This window comes from Lissotriton vulgaris, chromosome 1_1 (assembly GCF_964263255.1).
Source record: "Lissotriton vulgaris chromosome 1_1, aLisVul1.2, whole genome shotgun sequence".
NCBI classification, from domain to species: domain Eukaryota; kingdom Metazoa; phylum Chordata; class Amphibia; order Caudata; family Salamandridae; genus Lissotriton; species Lissotriton vulgaris.
The window spans coordinates 1,185,315,656-1,185,337,831 of NC_141685.1; the positions used below are offsets into that span (position 1 = coordinate 1,185,315,656).

Consider the following 22,176-nt stretch of genomic DNA (forward strand, 5'->3'; position numbering starts at 1 on the left):
CTTGGCGGCGCGCGGCGCGTAGGCTGTCCCGAGTGCTTGCTGCGTGGATGGGGCGGTTGGGGGGGAGTTGTTGTGTTCTTGTTTGGTTGTTTTGGAGATGAATGGGAAATGTCTGGAGTGTATGTGGAGGTCTGCCCGTGCCCTGGGGCGCGGACCTATCGATGGCTGTTGCTGGTAGTTGGATGCCCTGTATTTGGTTATAGGGTCCTGTGGGGCCCTTACGTTATGTGATGTCAACTGCTGTCGTAGATCAGATTTCGATTTTGTCCTGGAATGTACGGGGCCTTAATGATGCCAGGAAATGTCGCAGTGTGATACAGTATTTGGACAGGCATGCTATTCAAGTTGCTTTTCTCCAGGAGACGCATCTGCGCCCCGCTCCCTCCCCCACTTTCGGCGGAAGGTGGGCTGCGGCCAGGGGGTTCGCTTCATACTCTTCTTATGCTCGTGGGGTTGTTACCCTTGTTAAGAAATCGCTTGCATTCCAGGAACTTGGATCTTTGGGGGACCCTGAGGGGCGCTATGTGCTGCTGTGGGGACGGCTTGGGCAGACCACTGTACTGTTTGTTAATTGCTATGCTCCCAATGTTGATACGCCAATCTTTTTTGTCACTCTGTGGGGTCATGTTCTTGCTGTGGATGCTACTCACATTGTGTGGGGGGGTGATTTTAATTTTGCATTTCAAGCCCAGATGGACAGATCGGAGGGTAGCCCTCAGTACAATGTACAGGCAAGGGATGTGCTGCGGGGGATAGTGGAGGAGGCTGGGATGGTTGACAGCTGGAGGTACACCCACCCTGCCACTAAGGAGGGCACCCATTACACCACACATGCTCGTTCATGGGCGAGACTGGACTATGTATTTCTCTCTAGAGGGTTGATGGCTGGCCTAAGGGGGGCCTCACCTTTGGCTCGGACGTATTCAGATCATTGTCCGGTGAAGGTTGATTTGTCCGTCCCCGGGTTACACAGGCCGCGCCCGCCTTGGCGTTTGTTTCCGACTGCTTTGCTTGACCCGGTGTTCAAGGAGGAACTCGGTGCGGAGGTGGAGGCGTTCTTCCCTAGAAATAAGGGCTCTGTGGAGAGCATTGAGGTCATTTGGGAGGCATTCAAGGTTACGATCCGGGGTGTCACTATTTCTAAAAGTTGTGGAGTACTCCGTCTGATTGTTCGGACCCTCGAGAGATTGGAGGCTGACCTGCGTGACTTGGAGCGCAGGATGCAGGTGACTTCGGACCCCGCTCTTTTGGCACAGTTCCGCACTAAGCTCTCCGAGTATGAGGAGGAGGCTGCTCGGGAGGCTAAGCACAGGGGGAAATACTGGACGGCGAGGCGATACTGCGAGGGGGAGCGGCCTGGTAAGGTCCTCGCTGCCCTTACTAGACATCCTAGGCATGGGTCGGACGTGCTGGAATTGGTGTCTCCGGATGGCACTCGCTGTCGAGACACATCGGAGATTCAGCGCACTTTTATTGATCATTATGCACACCTTTACACGACACAGCAGACGGGTGAGACTCGATACGGTGGCTTCCTCGATGAGCTGGCGCTCTGTTGGCTCTCGGATGGTCATCGTGAGTTCTTGGGCAGGCCCCTGGAGGTGGAGGAGGTCAGGAATGCCATCATGTCCCTTTCTAATGGGAAGGCCGCCGGCCTGGATGGTCTTCCTGCTGAATTTTATAAGTGTTATATTGACATCATGGCCCCCGTGCTCCGTGAGGTGTTTGATGAGTCTCTGGAGGAGGGACGCCTTCCGAGCTCCATGCGGGAGGTCGCCATCACGTCGCTGCTCAAGCCGGGTAAGGATCCACTGGATGTGGGCTCCTACAGGCCCCTCTCATTGCTCAACTGCGATGTTAAAATTCTCGCGAAGGTCTTGGCGGTGAGATTAGCCGAACTCATGCCCGTTATCGTGTTGCCTGATCAGTCGGGATTTGTGCCCGGCCGTGCCACCTCTCACAATCTTCGCACTTTGTTTTCGCTTGTGTCGACCATCGATCCCGCTGTTCCGGTTGCCGCTGTTTTTCTTGATGCCACTAAGGCCTTTGACTCTGTCGAGTGGGGCTACCTTATTGATGTTCTTTGTCGGATGGGTTTCCCCAGGATTTTCATCTCTTGGGTTAAGCTTCTATATACTGATCCGATGGCGAGGGTAGTAGTGAATGGGGTGCTGTCCCCCTCGTTCCCTCTCACGAGAGGGACCCGACAGGGTTGCCCCCTCTCACCCCTCTTGTTTGCTATCGCCATTGAGCCGCTAGCCTGTAGGATACGTCAGTTTCATCAGCAGAGCGCCTTTAATTGTCTTCAGCGGCAGGTCGGCATTTCTTTGTACGCCGATGATGTCACACTCTTATGTCAAGGACCCTGAGAACAACCTTAATACGCTCCTGCGGGAGCTGGTCGCTTTTGGTGGCGTATCCGGGGTTCATATCAACTGGCGGAAATCTCAATTTTTCCCCCTCACATCTGCGGTGGCCAGGTTTCCCCTTGACTACCCTCTGGAATGGTGTGACTCGGAGTTGCGCTATCTCGGTATTGCTGTATCCTTGGATAGGGGAGACGCGGTTCGGCTCAACTATGGCGTGGCCATTACTAAACTGGCGGATGACGTCACCAGGTGGATGTCTTTACCTCTCTCCATGGCCGGCAGGGCGTCTCTTATCAAGATGGTGGTCCTGCCCCGCTTTCTTTATCTCTTTCAAAACCTCCCATATCATCCTGGTGCTTATTTCTTTCGTAGACTTCGTTCTGAGCTTCTGCGATTGTTCTGGGGGGGCAAGCAGCCACGGGTGGCCTGGGCTACCCTTACGTTGCCTTATGCTGATGGCGGTTTCGACGTCCCTGATTTTGAACTCTTATCTCAGCGCTCAGGCGCACTATGCCTATCATTGGATGCGCCCCACGCCTTTCATGCCCCAGATAGCTGCTGAGCATTGGGTCGCTCACCCGCTCCCACTGGAGGGGATGGTTTTGGGCAAGGTGTCAGATGTGGAAACGCCCCGCACGACGGTGACGTGCACGGTGGATGCTTTGAAGCGGACGGCTCAGTTGCTAGACGTTTCCTTTCTCTACTCGCCGGCCTTGCCTCTATCTTATCATCCGGATCTGTCGCTGTTGTTGGAGACGGGGTTTCAGCGGATGTGCAAGCGGCTAGGTATTCTTACGTGGGGCGACTTGTTTCATGAAGGTGCCTTTCGAACGCAGGCTCATTTCTTCGGGTCGGCTGCTTGCTCCCCTTTAGACCTGTTCTATTTTGTCCGCCTGCGGCAGGGCATGCGTGCTCTGCTACCGGACTACCCTTCGGAGCCTGGGGTGACCCTCCCCCTCCATGTGCTGCTGGTTTCAGATGGGCGACACCTGGTGTCGAAGTTATACGGGGCTATTCGCCGGCAGCGGTCGGTCCCGACCAATCGGGTGCGCGAGCAGTGGGTTGCCGAATTGGGTGCTCCTATTACGGACGAGCAGTGGAAATATTGTTGCGGGCTTACGGCCAATGTCTCTTCTAGTGGTCGCCTTAAAATTATCCATTACAAGTTTGTTCAGAGGTACTACTATACCCCGGCAAGGAAACTGCGGTTTCATTTGGCGGAGGATGACAGGTGTGCTAGGTGTCGAGCGGAAGGCGCTGACTTTTTGCATTTGGCTTGGAGCTGTGCGGGGGTTTTGGAATATTGGGCTCAGGTTCATGAGGCCCTGCAGGTTATGGCGGAGGATGGGGTGGCGTTTGACCCCTTAGTGATGTTACTTGGCTTCTCTAAGGACGTACCTGCATCTCACCGTAGATTTGTTGACGTGGCCCTGTTGTTGGCTAAGCGTAGGGTTGCTTGTTGCTGGGGTCGTGGTAGGGTGCCGCGTTTTCAGGACTGGTTGACTGACCTCATTTACTGTCAGGATCAGTATAATGTCTATTCTGAATTGATGCCTGTTCGATGCAGACCAAAGGACTTTTGGAGTCCGCTCCAGGTGTACCTCCTGACCAGGGCTGCGCGGGACTCTGATTCTGAACTTGAGGACCGTGAGGGGATAGGCTGATGACAACGGGATGGGCTGGGATTTTGCACGACACCTGCTGCTCTTTTGTTATCGGGGGGGGGGGGGCTGACTGTCTCCTGTTCCTGCGAGCTATTGAGGGGTGGGAGTCTCCCCTCGGACAGGTATTTTTTTTCTTTTTTGGGAATTCGGATTGTATCCCTGTGCGGCACCCCTCTATCCAGTGCTCCTCACAATTGTGTCCCCTCTGGCTCACGTGGTCTCTGCTACTGTACTGTATCCATATTGCATTGTCTTACTGGCTCGCCTGTCCATGCTGGATCATTGTATTTTAATATCTCCTGCACGTTTTGCTGTTGCTCCTTGTATTGACTGATGCCTTGCCCTGTACTTCCTCGTGTCTCCTTATGTATTTCTGTTTCGTATGCTTTCTGGGCACTGACGTACCACTGTAATGGCCGAATGTGACTGTATGTTTTGAATGTACACGTCCCTTGTACTTCCTTGTCTCCAAATAAAGGTTTAAAAAAAAAAAGGGATAATCCGGCCACTTTAGACTGATTAATCTTACTGATACTGCTCAAAAGATCTTCTGTAGGCAGACTCTGGCCAGAGTACAGGACTGGATGAATGAATGAATGAAGTGGGATTTATACATGCGCAACTTAGCCCAATGGGCGTCAAGGCGCCTAATTCAATGTCTAGCTGAAAGCACCAGGTGACAGGAGCTTACTGATAGGCCTTAATGAAACACCAGGTTTTAGGGGCTTTCCTAAAGAGATCCAGTGAGGGCTGTGATTTGATCTCAAGGGGAAGTGTGTTCCATAGTTGGGGTGCCAAGATGGAGAAACCCTTACTCCCCCATCTAACCTTCCTAGAGCGCGGGACTACCAGTTGGTTTAGCTCTAGAGAGCGTAGACATCTACTCGGGACATACCGAGTGAGCAGGGAGCCAAGAGCATCGGCAGGGCCAGCCATGAGGGCACTGTAGGTGAGGCAAAGGAGTTTAAAAGATACTCTGAAGGAGATAGGGAGCCAATGGAGACTCTTCCTTGCCATGGTAGCAGAAGACAGCCAGGGAAGGGCCAAACACAAATTGCGCAGCCGCATTCTGCACAACCTGTAGACGCTGCAGAAGGCCCTTGTTGGCCCCGGCATAGAGTGAATTGCAATAATCGAGCCTTGAGCCAACAAGAGCAATCACAATCTGCTTGCGTGCCTGTGGGGAGAGATAGTGAAGGATTCTTTTAAGAGTCCTGATGACACCCCAACAGGTGGCCACAGTTGTGTTAACCTGAAGCTCCATAGAGAGCAGGGTGTCGAAGATGACGCCTAGATTCCTGGCAGATTGTGTGGGAGTGGGGCAGATGCCTAAGGATGCAGGCCACCACTCTCCTGACCACATGTCCTGGTCTTTGCCAAAGACCAGGACCTCTGTTTTATCACCGTTCAACTTTAGGGAGTTGAAAATCATCCACTCTGCAACAAGTTGCACGCAGGACCTAAAGTTGGACGCGGTGGTACTCACAGAGTGGGTCAGGGACACCATAATCTGCGTGTCGTTGGTGTACAACACCACCTCCATCCCCTGAGATCTTACTAGTCTCGCAAGGGGGGCCACGTAGATATTAAACAGGGTCGGACTCAATGCCGACCCCTGTGGCACCCCACATTGCAGAGACTTAACAGGGGAGAGGAAATCTCCAAGCATCACACGCTGCTCTCTCAGCTGTAGAAAAGAGTTCAGAAGACTGAGGGCCGGTCCTGTTACCCCTGCCTCCCTTAACCTAGATGTTAAAGTAGAGGGAGACAGGGTGTCAAATGCCGTTGTAAGGTCCACCAATACTAGCACGGTGGTTTGGCCAAGATCTACTTTCTGGCGAATGTTATCTGCGACCTTAGTCAAAGCAGACTCCGTGCTGTGGAGCTTTCTAAAGCCATGTTGGGACCCGTCCAAGAACCCCGAGGAGTCCAGGAAGTTGGAGAGGTGACAGTTCAGGTGTGCTTCCAACATCTTAGCCGGGGCCGGCAGGAGAGATATTGGTCTGAAGTTCTTCAGGAGACCGGGATCCAGGGTGGGCTTTTTTATTTTATTTTTTTTATAATTTTTTTTTTATTTTGCAGTTACAAATAATCTTAACATCAGGAGGCCTTTCATTTTGAATGTCGCCCCCCCCCGCCCACCCCTGGGAGCCCGGTATTCCTTCGGTGCTAATTGTTCCCCGATTAATAACAATCAAAAGTAAAAAAACAATAAAAAAAACAACAAACATCGTGTTATGCATGTACAAGATAATGTGTGAAAGTAGTTATTGATAGCAGAAAAGAGGTGAAGGATTAAAGAATTAAGGAAAGGATAAGAGCCATACGAGTTTCAAACATATTTTACATGTAACATTCTCCTATAGATTTACTAAGCCTGATTGCCCCCGTTGCTTTGTCCAGGAGGAGAATCTCTCCCATACTTCCAACCCTATCTTCTTTTTCCTTCTTCCTTTCCTGGCGTAGACTGCTTTTTCTAAGTGGAAAGTGGCAGCCAGCCTAGCCAGCCATTGCGCGTGGGAGGGTGAGTCTGTGTCTAGCCAGCTTGAGGAGATACATAGTCTCCAAATTGCCATAGCGATAAATACCAGCCCTTCTTCCTTTATTCTTGGTGAGTCAGATTGTGTACCAAGGAGAATAATTGTGGGGTTTGAGGAGACTGGATGTTTCACTATTTCACTAAGTGTATTCTGTATTTTAAGTAGTGTCGGAGCTATAGTTAAACATGTCGCAAAGATGTGTACAGTGTCAGCCCCAATTTCAGAGCAGCGTGGGCATAGTGTTCCTTTACCGGTCCCCCATTTGATGATCCTACTGGGTGTCATGTATAAAAAGAAGATAGTTTTAAAGTGTTGTGCTTGCAGCTTGGCAGATATTAAAATCTGTTGTGATAATGCGAGGGAGTTGTAAAAGGTACTTTCTGGTGAATTAAGTTTGAGGGGCCATTTTGCAGCAATGGCCTCTAGGTCATCGGGGGTTTGTCTATTGAGTATGTTATACAGAGAACCCATGCGGGGGGTGATAGTCTTTCGAAGTGTGTTTAAAAATTCAACTTCTGAGAAGCCCGAGGTTCCTCCGACTTTATTGGAAAGAAAGGCGTGAATAGACAGGTGTTTGAAGGAGTCTTGGTTTCTCAGGTTGAATTTGGCTTGTAGGTTTGCAAAAGGTTTGATTCCCTCGGTGGTAATCAGGTCCTCAAGTTTAACTATTCCGGCCCGATACCACTCTGAAAAGTATGATGTGTCAAAGATAGCTGGTAAATTATTATTGTTGAGTATGGGTGAGTAGAAATTAAATCTGCCTATCCCATAGATTCTTCGGATGTTACGGAATACTTTGAAGGAGTTCAATAAGGTCTTAAATTTGACCCGATTGTAGTAGCCGTAAGTTGTTTCTCGAAGTAAGCATCCCCAATATTGATCCCCCAGTAGGATTTGGAAGGGAGAGGGCAGCCCGACTGTAGAGAGAGTAGGTTCCATAACCAGCTCTGAGCTATACTGCGCGACTGATGCCCAGTAATAGAGGATGATGTTAGGAAGGGCCCAGCCACCTCTTTCTTTCGACAAAGTAAGATGTTTAAGGTCTCGTCTGGGTTGAGCGTATGCCCAGATGAATTGAGTAAAAATTTGTTGGAATTTAAGTAGGTGATTTTTGGTGAATTCTAGGGGTATGCTGCGGAAGAAGTACAGTAGTTTAGGGAAATACGTCATTTTGATAATGTTGCATCTTCCCACTAGCGTTAAGTGCAAGTTGTCTATTTGTTGGTAAGCTTTCCTTGTTTGGGCTGCGAGGGGTATTAGATTCTCTGTTACGATGTTCTCCAGTTTGGGTGAGATTTGGACCCCTAAGTATTTAGCATTGGGTACCACCCGTTCGTCAGTCCATGTAATTTTCGCGTTTACCAAAATCTGTGTTTTGTTTTAGTTGAGGGCATACCCTGCCAGTTTACCAAATTTCTGGGCCTCAAATTCTAAAGCCTGAATAGAGCTGGTGTGATCTGTGGAGGTGATGGCAAGATCGTCGGCATATGCCAGGATTTTTCAGCAATTTTGGTGATAGCATACCGGGGATATGCTCTCGTTCTTTTCTATCTGTTTGATAAAGGGGTCCAGGTATAGAGCAAACAGCAAGCGGGAGCAGGGACAGCCCTGTCTCGTCCCTTGAGATATGGTAAAAGGGTCTGTAAGTAGTCCGTTTATGGTGACGCTAGCCCTTGGTTTGTTATAGAGTGCCTGTATTGCCCGAATAATTTTATTTCCGAACCCCATCTTGCTCATGACTTTCCACAGATATCGCCAGGACACTCGATCGAAAGCCTTTTCGGCGTAGAGTAAAATGAGTGACATTGGGTCTCCGGCGACCTGTGCTGCGTCAAATAAAGTGATCACTCTAACGTGTTCGGTAGTTCCTTTCATGGGAATGAACCCGTGTTGCCAATCAGATACTAGAGATTCCACTATTTGAGAGATCCTAGAGGCTATCACTTTGGAAAAAAATTTGGAATCGCTATTGATGAGGGTAATGGGCCTATAAGAACTCATGTCCAAAGGGGATTTATCTTTCTTTAAAAAGATAGAAATCCTGGCGTTTGCCCATGAATCCGGTGGCAGAGCCCCATTGAAGATAGATGATATTACATCTGTAAAAATTGTTTTAATTTGTGGAGTAAAGATTTTAAAAATTCTGTGGGGATGCCGTCTGGACCAGGGGCTTTCCCATCTGGTAGCCTTGTGAGAGCTTCCTGAATTTCCTCCCAGGTAGGAGTTCGGTCTAAGGACTCGCTATCCATGGGGTTGAGTTGCCCCAATTCGCACTCACTAAGGTAACTAGAGATTTCGCGGTCTAGGGTATCTCCCCCGGAGCAAATTTCCTCAGTATATAGTTTAGAATAATATTCCTGAAATCCCTTCCGGATAAGAGAAGGGTCTGTGGTTTCAACGCCAGAGGGGAGTTTAATTGCATGTATTTCGCTGTTAGATACCTGCTGTCTTGTCCTAACAGCAAGGTGGTGCCCAATACCATCACTGAACTCGTAGCTTTTTACCCTAGTGGCAGCCCACTTGGCTGCAATTTTTTCCATATTAACAGTGCCTATTTCTGCCTTGGCAAGTACTGCTTCCTCTTGAATAGATTGGCAGTCCAATCCTGCGTGTATTGATAGCGGTAATTTAATCTCAACGTTCCTTAGTTTATCCTGTAGCTCGCTGATACGTTTTCTTTCCATAGAGTTTTTATGAAAAGAAAATCTCAGGGTCTCGCCTCTAATCCCCGCCATTAGAGTGTCCCACACGGTCATTTGAGAGGCAGTGCCGTTGTTGATTTCCAGGAATTCCTGGATCCAGCCCTGCATATGAACTACATAGGTATTATCATGTAGTAGTGCTTTCTCAAAGCTCCACTTTGTGGGTTCCTTCTGTGGTAATACCCCTTTTAGAGTGACTATAAGTGGATTGTGGTCGGATAAAAAGCGGGGTGCTATGTCAATTGTGAAGTTGTTCATTAGTGAAGCGGAGACAAGAAAGTAGTCTAGTCTGGCTAGGGTTTTGTGTGGGGCTGAATAAAACGTGTATCCGGGTTGGGTGGGATTTTTGTTAGCCCACCCATCAATTAGGCCGTGGGTCTGCATGAGGTTGTTCAGGGCTTGAAAGACTTTGGGTTTCCTGCCTTTGTATTTTTGTGTTGAGTCTGAAGCCCAGTTGCTGGGTAGGTGGACATTAAGATCCCCACAGAGAACTATCGGGGTGGGCCAGTGTGCTAACTCCCCGGATACAAGATTAATAACCCCGGGTTCGTCGAGGTTACTTCCGTATACCGAGCAGAGAGTGATAGAAGAATTATTGGGAAGTACAATCTCTGAGATAACCCACCTCCCTAGAGGGTCGGATTTGCTGCGGGGGCTGTTAATGGCGAGTATTCTATCTAGTATGATTCCTACCCCCTTGGTTTTAGCCCCTTGTGAAGTTGCGCCCACCAGTTTGTACCCTAGGGTATCTAATAACTGTTTGAGAGTGTTCTATATGTGTTTCTTGCATACATATGATGTTCCCACCCAGTGTCCGTAGACCTAGCGCCACTTTTTGTCTCTTAGTCGGATCATTTAGTCCACATACATTGATAGATATTATTCATAAAGAATCTACACTAGCCATCTTACAATATAAGGTTGAAGAGCTGCGGGACGTACCTTTTTTGCTTTAAACATTTTATAAGTTTGACTTTTCTTTTGGAAAGAGATATCTAAATTCAGAGATATGGTTGTGACGTTGTGAGCGTATTGCCTAAAAAAAAGTAAAAAATTTTGTTTTTTAGTTTTTTTTCCTTTCTGCACCTAAGTGTCCTTGCCGAGCCCTCTCCCACCCCCCCCCCCCAACCTCCCGTCCCCCCCCCCACCCTCCCCCTTGTGTGAGCAATCAGGCAGAGCCTGAATGATGGTGATCAGTCATAAGCCTCGGCTGCTGGAGCCGCCAGTCAGTCCTGTAAAGGAAGAAGTCTAGGTCCGTGACCGGCAAAAGGTGCTGCTGTGTGAGGTTGCAATACAGTGAGTGGGTGCATATGTGACTTGCAGACATGTGTCAACCCATTTAATCAATATAAGTAACCAGGGTGTATAGAAGAGGAGACAGAGAGGAGTGAAGACATATCCAAATACGGGATAGATTTATAGGCTTGTGAGCGTTATCTAGTCTTTGTGTCCCTTTTTGGCTTTAATTTCGTCAAGGTACTCTTTAGCCTTGATTTCTGATAGAAAGACTCTGGTAGACCCTTTATGAATAACTTTCAGTCTGGCTGGGTTCATAAGATATACTTCCGCGCCTTGTTGCTGGAAAGGGGAAATAAGGTGCCTCAGGTGCCATCTCCGCTCCACAGTTTGATGACAAAAGTCTGGTTTAGCGAAGAACAAGATCCCGTTAGCCCCTTTTTTGCAGTTTGGTCGGGCTTGGTCGTAGATCAATTGCCTTAAAAGAAAGTTACCAAAGTAAACCAGGAATACTCTGGGTTGGCCACCAGTCGAATTGCTGCCATTCTGTTGTTGCTTTTGAAAGAAGGGGAAGCGGTGTGCTCGCTGTACCTCTCGGTTCCAATCCCACCCAGGGTGGTCAGGGAAGGATTCACGTAGCAGATTAACTATGAATTGTCGGGGGTCTTCCCCTTCTTTCCCTTCTGGAATGCCTAGTAAGCGGAGGTTGTTTCTTCGTTGCCGATTTTCTTGTTCCTCCATCTTTACCATTATGTCTGTAAGGCAGGCGGAATGGGATTCACTCAGTTGTTTGGTAGCCACCGCTTCAGTTTCTAAGTGTTCTGTCCGTGCTGCCACCATGCTTACCCTATCACAGATGTCTATACAGGTCTTGTTCAGCCTTCTTAGGCTTCCCTGGAGTTTTTTGGCTGCGCTCTTGGCGGACCGGCTATCGGCCCTCACCTCTTCTTGGAAGTCCTTGATGGAAGCTAGTATGGCTGCCAGTGATGGTTCCCCTGGTTCTGTTGCCTTAGATTGCCGATTACCCAGGCTGCGGTTGGGTTGAGTTGTCCTCCTCCAGAGGGTACGACATCCTTGTATCGGAATAGTCCCATCTAAGTTGACTTCGTTGTTTGTTCTTATTCTTAATTTTCTTGGGCCGCACGATTGTATCAGGATTAACGTGTGAGTCCTCGCTCTCCTCTTCGCTGAAGCTGGGGGTGCCTGCCTCTTCGTCATCATCCGTCTCCTCTTCTCCCTCACCGGATGTACTAGGAGTGCTATCAGAAACAGTGTAAAAGTCCTCCTGCCCAACCTCTGGGGTACAGGGGTTGTGTGCGCCAGCTGGAGTCTCCAGGTTTTGAAAAGTAAACTCAGCCCCTGTAGGATTAAAGCCGGCGCCAAAGGTGACTAAAGGAGTATCAGCCCCTTGATGGTTAGTTCCTTCGCTTAATGGCTGCTGCTCTCGGGCGGAGGATGAAGCAGGCAGTGGGGCACCCAATGGAGCGTGAGGGTCAATGGAGCAGGGGGCCTCTGTGGGTTGAGACAGGCTGGGCTCTGAGCTTCCAATGGGCATATGGTTGCTGGCAAGAGATGCTGATGCAGGTACAGAAATATTGTTTGGAAAGGTGGCCAGATTTTCAGTTATAAGTTATTAAGACAGGGTTTTTGGGAGCCCCCGTTGTCAGTAGTACCCTCTGGCTGTGGTAAGATCTTAGGCGGTGAAGCAGGTTGTTTACTCTTTAATCCGGCCTGAGATTTGGCTACAGTAAATATTTTGGCGGGGGGAGGATCAGAACGCTGGTTAGACATAGGATTTTTATGGTCTTTGGTGTCTTTGTTAACCTTAGAGTCTTTGTTAAAAGCCCCCCCACTTTTAGCCAGAGCGTTTTTCTTTGCACCACTGACCTGGTCTGGATTTGTCTTGACGGTAGCCTCTTCTGCGGGGGTGTCCTTCAATAGAGCCAGAGTCTTTTGCTTGATCCCCCTCCTTGCTCCGCGAGCACTCATGTCCGGGAAAAGGTAAAACGTGGAGATCAAAGTTTCTTTGTTTCCTGTCACTGATTTCTGTTTCCCAAAGAACCGGCGAGTCAGGATGATTGATATCAGAACAATTAGGTTAACACCGAGTGCCTCTTTCCAAGTTAGAATCTGCGAGGAGGAGACAAGAGCGCACCCGCCGGGGCTCACTCCCACTGCTGCTCCGCCCGATGTATACAAACAGCGTAGGCAAGAGAGAGAAGGCAAAGAAACTCCGAGCGAGCCTGAAGAGTGCTTGGCCCCTCGCACTCTGGTGTTGTTCTGCCGATTAATCTGCTCCCTTTCACCGCACAACGCGAGTCAGGCCGTCGCTGTCTCCGCCTCGGGGGAAAGTGTTGCCGTGCACTGTTACCGAGCATCTTTCACGCAGGATAGCTAGCCGATCAGATCTCCATGCGTGACTGGCGTGCGCAGCCAGACAGCGCGGTGCTCACGATGTCACCATCTTCGCTCTCCGCTCCTAAGGGTGGGCTTTTTTAAAAGAGGTTTCACAGTTGCCTTCTTCCATGCCATTGGGAAGGTACCCTGTTCCATAGCTCCATTCAATATTTCCAACATAGGAGGAAGAATGATGTCCCTACAATCCTTTAGTACTTTCAAAGGAACAGGGTCCAGAGGAGAGGCTGATTTCATCCTGTCTAAAAGAAGATTAAGTCCATCCATGGAGAGCGCAGGGAAGTGGGTAAGGACTTGGGGGGAATCACCAGCCCAAGATTCAAGATGCTTAATTCGAGAGGAGTCCTCTTCACTCAGGGAATTCCTCTGAGATTGTAGAGCCACATAGATGTCATCTATTTTTTTATAGAAGAAATCAGAGATGTTATTACATAGCTCCTGTGAGGCTACCACTGGGTCAGGTATCTGAAGAGAGCAGAGGGAGTCCACGATCTTAAAAAGTTCTTTAGATGACGTAAGAGAACTGGTTAGGTTGGTGAAATAGTCCGGTTTCTCCTTGATAACTCGGCTTTTATATTCTCGTAACAGGCACCAGTAAGCTTCCCGTTCCGTCGGGTCCCAAGATTTGCGCCAGCCTCTTTCCTTCCTTCTACCTTTTTGTCTGAGGAGTCTCAGTGTTTCTGTAAACCAAGGGGCTGTCGGTTTTTGTCGCGCCACATACCTAAGTGAGGTGGGGGCTAACTCATCCACTGCTTTAGTGATAGAGTCGGTCAGTTCTTGTGCCACCTCATCGACCCACCACTGCGATGAGATATTAATGTCTTGAATAAAAGGAGGCAGAGCCTCGTCGGTGATATTTCTGAAGCTTCTTTTATGACATTTATTGGTGGTAACGGAGTTACCCTCAATAAGGGGAGTGTTTAGGTACAACGGTACTGCTAAGTGATCTGACCATACTATCGGCAGAGGAGCGCCGACTGTTAGCCTAAGATCATTAGAGAACACCCCGTCAAGGGTATGGCCAGCCCTGTGAGTCGGGCAGAGTACCCTTTGAACAAAGTCACAAGCCTCCAAGGCGTTAACCAGGGAGGAGGTATCTTTAGCTGCCAGATCATCTAAATGAAAGTTCAAATCACCAAGAATTGTAAAATGTGATCTCCCAAAGTAAGGTTCCAAAATTCTAAAAAGCTCAGGGCAAAATTGGTTCTGGGTCCAGGAGGTCTATATACAAGAATTCTTGTAAAGGAAATCGAGGGGGAACACACAATACAAAAATATAGAGCCTCAAAGGGATCCGTAGGGACCGAAAGAGATTTTACAGTACAGGAGAGTGTGGCCTTAAAAAGGATTGCCAATCCACCTCCTCTGCGTCGCACTCTATCCAACCTATGGAGTGCATATCCTTCAGGTATAGCCAAAAGAAGATCATGACCAGAGGATTCAGAGGCCCAAGTCTCGGTCACAAAGACCCAGTCGGGTTGTCTCATGCTTACGAAGTCATGAAAAGCTACGTTGTGTTTGATAAGGGATCGCGCGTTGATCAGGAAGCCCTGTCTGGGTTGGGAGGTCAACAGACTATGGGGGGAGGAAACAGGTTTCCTAAAAGCCTGTGTAATAAATTTAAAAGAAGTTTTACACGAAAAACATACCTGAGCCTGACACAGGACTTCAGGAGAGAACCGATGGTGACACAGGAGTACTGGGGGTCTAAAAGACAATTAGTTCCCGAAGAGAATATCCCCGGAGCGATGAAAGAGAGCTATCAGGAGCCACGGAGTTCAGACCGTCCTGCAGCACGTCCTCAGCGCGGACGGGCGCGGATGGGCGCAGACGGGCTGAACTCTGGCGTAACTCCGGCGTCAATCAGGCGTCCCCGCTGCGCGTAACCGCTGCGCGTCTGTATGACTCTTTTGTACACGTCTAGCGTCCTTCTGACGACTAGAGCGTGTAGACTACCTAATGGCACCAAAAAGCGGCACCGTCTACTTGCAAGATGGCGCTACTGCAAGTGAATTACGCGGGGAGGCGTACCCGCCCAACAGCGGTGGTTTTCACCCAAGTTACAGTGCAGGTAAGGGCCAGGCAGAATTAAGAACAGGGCAAAATAAACCAAAATACAAATTAAATGCAAAAACGAGGTGCGATTAAAATCAGCAGCAGCTCCGGCCACGAACCGCACAGAGCGCAGGCACGAGTCAGGTGACAGCTAGGAAGGGAGAATACAGGGTTTACCTCTCTTTTGTACACGTCTAGCGTCCTGACGACTAGAGCGTGTAGACTACCTAATAGCGCCAAAAAGCGGCACCGTCTACTTGCAAGATGGCGCTACTGCAAGTGAATTACGCGGGGAGGCGGACCCGCCCAACAGCGCTGGTTTTCACCCAAGTTACAGTGCAGGTAAGGGCCAGGCAGCCCTGATGGAGGAAGCAAGGGCTTTATTCCACTTGCAGGGAAGGGTGTAGGGAGAATACCAGCATGATCGACCAAGTCTTCCATTTCCCTTCATTGGTGTAGAAGACTGTTTGGCTAAGGCACAAGCACCTGTATGTGGCTTTTCTAGATCAGAGGGCTGCTTTGGACTTGGTATCCAGGCAAAGGTATGGTCTGTTCTTCTCAAAGTGGGACTGCCAGAATCCTTGCTGTTATTAATTATATGCTTAGACAGCAATAATTATACCCAGGTAAGATGTGGGAGAAGGGCAGAACGAACAGAAAGAATTCCTATTGAAAGGGGAGTTCATCAAGGCTGTGATCTTGCCCCTACATTGTTTACTCTTTGTATCAATGGAGTCATTGAGCAACTACTTAACTGCAATAACACCGCCCCCACAATAACAAATAGGTGGCCAGGAAATCCCTGCTCACTTATACCCTGACAACAACTTACTAACATAAAGAACCCCAGTAGGGCCGCAAACTTTGTTCAACAAATTTTTAAGTTTCTGCATCTGACACGGATTAAAAATCAATGCGAACAAAGCAAAATTCATGGTCTGTTACCCCCACAGGTCTTTTAAAGGAAAGATAAAAATGCAGGGAATTCCCCCTTGAGCTAGTGAAGGAGGTTGGTTACTTGGGGGTTTGGCTGACACATTGACATGGTCAGAGCAGATTAAGAAAGAGCTAGTTACTTTTACAGCATAAAGCTGGAGCTGTATTGAGACATTAAAAAACTATTTTTATTGTTTGCTATTGCCAGCCTCGGAGATGTAACAAGCTAAAGTGGTTACTGCAGCACTTAATGGCTCTGAGGTTTGGGGGACTCGGTAATGTAACCGAACTGTTAATATACAAATAAAGATAAGTTTGGTCTCTTACAAATCTCTCACAAAAGGCTCCTTTGATTCCATTATAATTTGATCTGGCGGAAAGAAACATTGTTCATCTTGCGAATCTTAAACCCATTTTGTCCTGGATTATAGTCTAGCAAAGAACTAAAGGAATTAGATGCAGGTTATAAATTATCCCGGTTCAAACATACTAATTCACAGGTTAATAGTTTAGATATGAGAAAGCTATGGGACTTTGAAGTAGTAGTGGGGTGACTGTACATCTGAAGGCCGGGTGCTAGGGGTTTATTAACAAAAAGTGTTACATGGAGTCCTGTAGTTTGACGTAAACATTTATTGACAAAGTGTTTACAGATTTTTTAACAGTTTATCAATAAGATGGAGCCCCCTGAAGCAAGAGCTTTATACTTGACATTCCAATATGGTATTCTTCCTATCAACAAGTTCCGTAGCAGGTGGAGTCACTTGCCACGAGCATCATAAACCTGTCCAGTTTGAGCTACCCACTGAGAAACAGTAGCTCATTTTAAGTTCTTTTGTCCAGCTTATGCCAGCATTAGGAGATCCTTGCTGGCACTTGTGTGTAGAAACCTGGGTGTGAGGAATTATGAAGTAGATCTCAGGATATTATGAACAGATAGTAATTAACTATATGTGCCTGCAGTAGCAAAATATTGGCATAAGGCAATACATGCGGCGTACATTCTGCAGAGTTATTGATCATAGAAAGAATGAGGCTGAACTGTCCTGTGATGGTCTAATAATGAAGATGCTTCAACACAAAAGAAATAAATACATCCAATGAAAATCAAGGCCTTCTAGAAGGGGGATCTAAACTCCCCTGTGAACATAGCGGACCCATTTTTAGAGGGTTTTGTGGACAGGCATGTGTACATAATTCCACTGGATAGAAGCCCACTTGTCCACTACAGGCTAGAAATGCAAATTTCGTCTTTATTAAATATGCGCCACAATTTCTGTTTTGCTCATCATACCCTGTGCTACTTTGGGATATATGAAATGGAATTTTCTTTCCTCTACCTTTGTTTTATGTGTATTTTTATGAATTACAATTTGACACTACTTGAGCTCATTGATGGTAGACTGGATTTGTGTAATGTATGGGATAATTATACATCTCCCCTTTGAGTAAATCCTTTTCCTTCGTATTCCAAAATCTGTATTAGAATTATTGCTTGGCACATTGAACCCTGCATTTTATTATGTACATGTAAAAATGTTAATCGTGTTTTTATGCAAATGTTTATGGTTGGAACTGGTCGAATAAAGAGGTTTATATATACTGAAAATAAACTGACATGGTTGTTTTAGTTTGTTCAGTTTCAGATTAAAAAATAGATGGAGTTGGACGCTGCTATGAAAGGACCATCCATGCTAGGTTTGTTTACCCAGGGAAATGTACACGGTGTACTTGATCTGAAAAACAAAAAACAAGTAACAGTTGTTGGAATGGAGTGCGACTGGGCAACAACATGGTCAGAAAACTTCCAAACGTTTTCAGTCTTAATTTGAGGAATTTAACCCCTTCGATGCTGATGACGAGCTCAGCTCGTCATCAGCCACGGGTGACGTGTGCGGATGACGAGCTGAGCTCGTCATGTAACGTGGTTATTTTAAAACAGCCGCACAGCGCAAAAATAACCGCAGCAGCGATGCGGCTTAAAGGATTTGAGCACAGACTTATTTTGAAGGATTATGCAAAACCTGGAGACCACAAAGTTGAGAAAGATGTATTTTATGGTTAGGGATGAAGTCTCTTTGGAGCTAGAGAAGCTGGCTTCTTTTTTATTGGGGTGAGGGGGGCAGGATAGAACCGATAGAAGCATCTGATTGGACTTACCCATTAGCAGAGACCAGACGGAACAACTGCAAGATTTGGTTGTGTGTTGATTTAAACCCTCTAAATAACATAACTGTAGACCAATTTCTGTAGCCTAAAATTACCGAAATAGTAACGTGTCAAAGTGCCAAGTGGGTTTTCACCACTGACCTGTGATCAGCTTTCTGCCACATTTCTTTAGCTCAGGATTCGCGGAAATGTACATCCTTTATCACTTCTAAAGGGTGTTTCCAATTTAAGTGGATGCCGTTTAGCTTAGTGTCGGAGGCTGCAGACTTAATGTTTCAGCTATTTGGCAAAGAGGAAGGTGGTAAAGTTTTTCCAGCATGACAATTAGTGTTCTATCAAAATAGAGAAAATTACAGGTTGGAGAGAGCTGACTTTTTTTTTTTTTTTTTTTTTAGATTCAAAGGAATTCACTGTGGAATTTTTCACATGCAAATTTACAGAGAACAGTGTTTAATTATCTCGGTCATGTGATAAGTGAAGAAATGTGTTAAACCCAAACTGTGTCATCTAAGCTATTGAGAAGGTCAGGTCCATTTCGCGTTTTCCGTTTCCCAGTAGTGCGAGAAGCAGTGAGGCGCAGGACCGAGGAGCAGGACGCCGCACCCGCAGCCGGGAGACACCGAGATGGCATCATTGCCGGACTTGAAGCTAACCAGAGTGCGAGAAGAATGTGAGCAGAGGGGAGTTGAGAGCGGGGTGAGGAGCAAGGAGTGGCGGCGGCTCTACCAAGATATTGGCCAGGCTCACCGCTCACCATTGATTGTCACGAACGGCGGATTCGCATTCCCATTCCTGCTGGGTGCTCAGCATCAGGCTCGGGCTCAGGCTGCTTCCCGCCGTCGGCGGTTTTTTCGGAGTGAATGCGGAGGCCGTGGGGAGACTTGGATTGCTCGGATTGCTGCAACAAACTTGCTGGGGTGCAGTTTGGCAGCCCTGCTCCAGACTTACTCCCGCCTGCAAAAAACCTGCAAAAAAGAAAATCAAGTGAATTCCGATTCCGGTTCCATGTTTTCCGGCCAGTTGCCAGTTGCAGCGTGTTGGGAGGAGGCGGCCGTTCTGGCTGTTTGACCGGGACACGCCGTATCCCTCCCTCCGGGGATTGCGGTCTGGGTTGCGGCCGCTCGTAGTTGGATTTTCAAACGGAGCCGCTGTGACCTGGGACCGGGACTGGGCACCGGTGACCTGAATCGCGGCCGAAGCCGCCGGTGATCCGAACCACGGCGGGAGCCGCTTGAGACTTGGACTTGGACCGCGGCCGGAGCCATTGGCGGTTTGGTTCGCGGCTGGGCCTGAATCGGCCGGAGCCGCAGGTGATCAGAGTTGCGGCAGAGCCCGCTTGAGACTTGTGGACAGCCCCTTGCAGTTGCATCTGTCGGAGCTGCTTATGGTTTGAATCGCGGACGGAGCCAAGCTGGGGCCTTCACACCGGCAAATAGCCAATTGCCAACATCTAGCTGTTGATCGAACAGCAGGGGGAGCCCAGTGAGAAGCATCGCCACACCATAATACATTTTTAATTCGTGGAGGCGCACAGCAGGAGCTGGGTAGCACCGCCTCCCACGTTATCCTTGTTTTCCTTACGCCCGACCACGGAGGCTGGACTCTTCGTGCCGTCGGATGATCTAACACCCCTCCACCTCTGTCACTGCTACCTCCGCTATCCAACGGCTGCTTTCCTGACGGCTGCTGCTCATGTCGATCACCGCCACATCTCCGTCCCGCTGCATCGCTTTGTCCCGCTGTCACACTCAGCAGCTGGCTTGCGGTAGGTGGTTGGGCGGGCATCCCGCAGAGCAGACAGGCTTGGAGGTAAGCCGAGGCGAGTGGTTCGCTGTGATTGTTGGTTCGGCGGAGAGGGGGGGGAGGAAAGGTCACCTCTAGAAGGTCATAGGGAACAGGGCGTAGGTAAAAGGGAAAAGAGCCAAATTGTGTAACAACTGTATAACAACTGAGCAACTGCTGTGCGAGGGGCGGAGCCCTAAGACTCATTTTTCACTCCAGATTCAGAGAGCCAGAGCGCCAGCGAGTCAGGGAACCAGGGAGTGGCCAGGGAGCAATGGGCAACACAGAAACATAAAATTCCCGTACAAAACATTAGGCGCTCATTTGGTGTAAAAGCAGAGGATAAGTGAAGTGAGCGTGGCAAACAGCCAACCGCGGGCAGAAAGCATACCACGCAAAAGACACAGCCAACACCAAACCCCACAACGGGTAGCGAAAAGGTTGCAGCAGCCTCAATCCCCAGCGTAAACTAACATCAGGAACTACCAAAAGCAACATTAAAAGAACATTAAGGCCGGCGGAAGAGGTCTGGGAGGACACGAAGGAACCCCCCACAAATTGTGAAAAGAAAATCAAAGACTAAAACCCCGACCGCCGCCGCAGAGGATAGTGCAGCCACTACATTAATACCTCCGACTTACTCAATCTTTGGCTCAATGAATCCTACCGGCAAATTCTCATTCCTGAAGGACCCTGTATCTGCAATCTACACAATGCCGGTAACACCAAACGGACTACAAAAACCAATGTCCCTAAGCAAAGTATGCATACAGTCAACAAACTCGCAGACCCCTCAGCCCAGTTCTAACACCAACACAGGAAATAGCAATGCAGCTGGGGAAACAAGTAAGAGTATGCAAGTTACTCAAGTGCACAACAAGTACACGATACAAACTCAAGCTCAAGTACACATGGAAAACAAAAGTCATGACGCAGTCCATGAACAAGTGAAACATCTAAAACCATCATGAATCACAAACAAAACCATGGACTGCGCCAGGGAAGAAATTTCAAAAAAGAGCCCACCATACACAAACCTGAAGAAAAGTGAAATGACATCTCTATCATCAGTTCCATCAATAAGCAACATAAATCTAGATCACTCAGTGGTTGGAAGCCTTCAGGTCTCAGGTAACCATGACGGATGTCATAACACCAGCATACATGACGCAACTTACAAGGAACATCCAAATAGCCACTCAACCCCAAACCTTGAGTCACACTTAAACCAAGCAATGACAAACCCTAATAAAAAGATCAAGGAGTCTAATTACTGGTTGGGGCACCAAACACTCCCAGACAATAAAGGAAGCGTAACAGCACACAAAGTAAAGCAGGACAACAAAACAAATGGAAGTGCAAGTGGCTCCAAGCAGACAAAACACATCAACAACCACAATAACCGAGGTGCCGGAAATAACACAAAACGGACAGCACAAAAAAAATCCCTTTAATTCCGGAGCTATTAGACAAAAACATGATAGAGATATTCAGTGGGTCGAATCAGAAAGTTGATGCCCACGTGCTTATAGACTCATTCAGCCATAAGGAATCCTCAGTAATAGAAATCTCAAGTGTACAAAAAAATTCGTGTGGACGGGCGAACCCACATGACACCTAAAGAGCACGCACACCGAAAAACCATTGTAAATAATAATAACGTAAACCAATGCCACCAAGCAGGAAAACACGACCTTACTGAAAACCTGGAATCCATAATCACTCTGCACGGCGCACTGGGCAGCATACTTGAAACCTCAATCAAAACCCTAAACATGCAGTCAGACAAACTTGATATTCAAATACAACTCATGAGTACAATAGCTGAACATATATCCAGCATAAATAAAAAATTGGACATTATGGTCAACACATTTGACACCATCCAGGACCAGATTCGCCCCTGGGCACCGCCGCCGATATGTACCTGTAGTCCCATACTGAAACAATTAAAGGACCTGCCATCAATACTCAAAGATATCTTACAGGAATGCAAGCATGCAAATCAGGGCACCAACAGTGTATCAAATGGAAGTGATCTTATCACCTTCGCCAATTGTAAAAACACATTAATAAACGATACAGCTAAATTTGAAAAGAGGTAGGAAGACCAAACAGCAGTAGTCGTACAGCAAATAACAGACCAGAAAACGAAGCAAGAGACACCAACAAAAAAAATAACTGATGATTTTACAGAAGAAACAAATCCAATAGGGGACAAACCCGACGCAAGGCACAACAACAGCCATAAATCTTTAGAGAAAGATCAACCTGAGCAGGGCGGGGAAAAAACCTAAACAACCATAAA

At 47.9% G+C, this 22,176-nt stretch overlaps 1 protein-coding gene across 1 annotated transcript in view; it reads right to left on the reverse strand.

The window, feature by feature from the left end:
- The window catches only part of KIFAP3 (kinesin associated protein 3), a 1,607,567-nt gene that overhangs the window by 1,576,365 nt on the left and 9,026 nt on the right, over nucleotides 1–22,176 (reverse strand). The window lies entirely within an intron of this gene.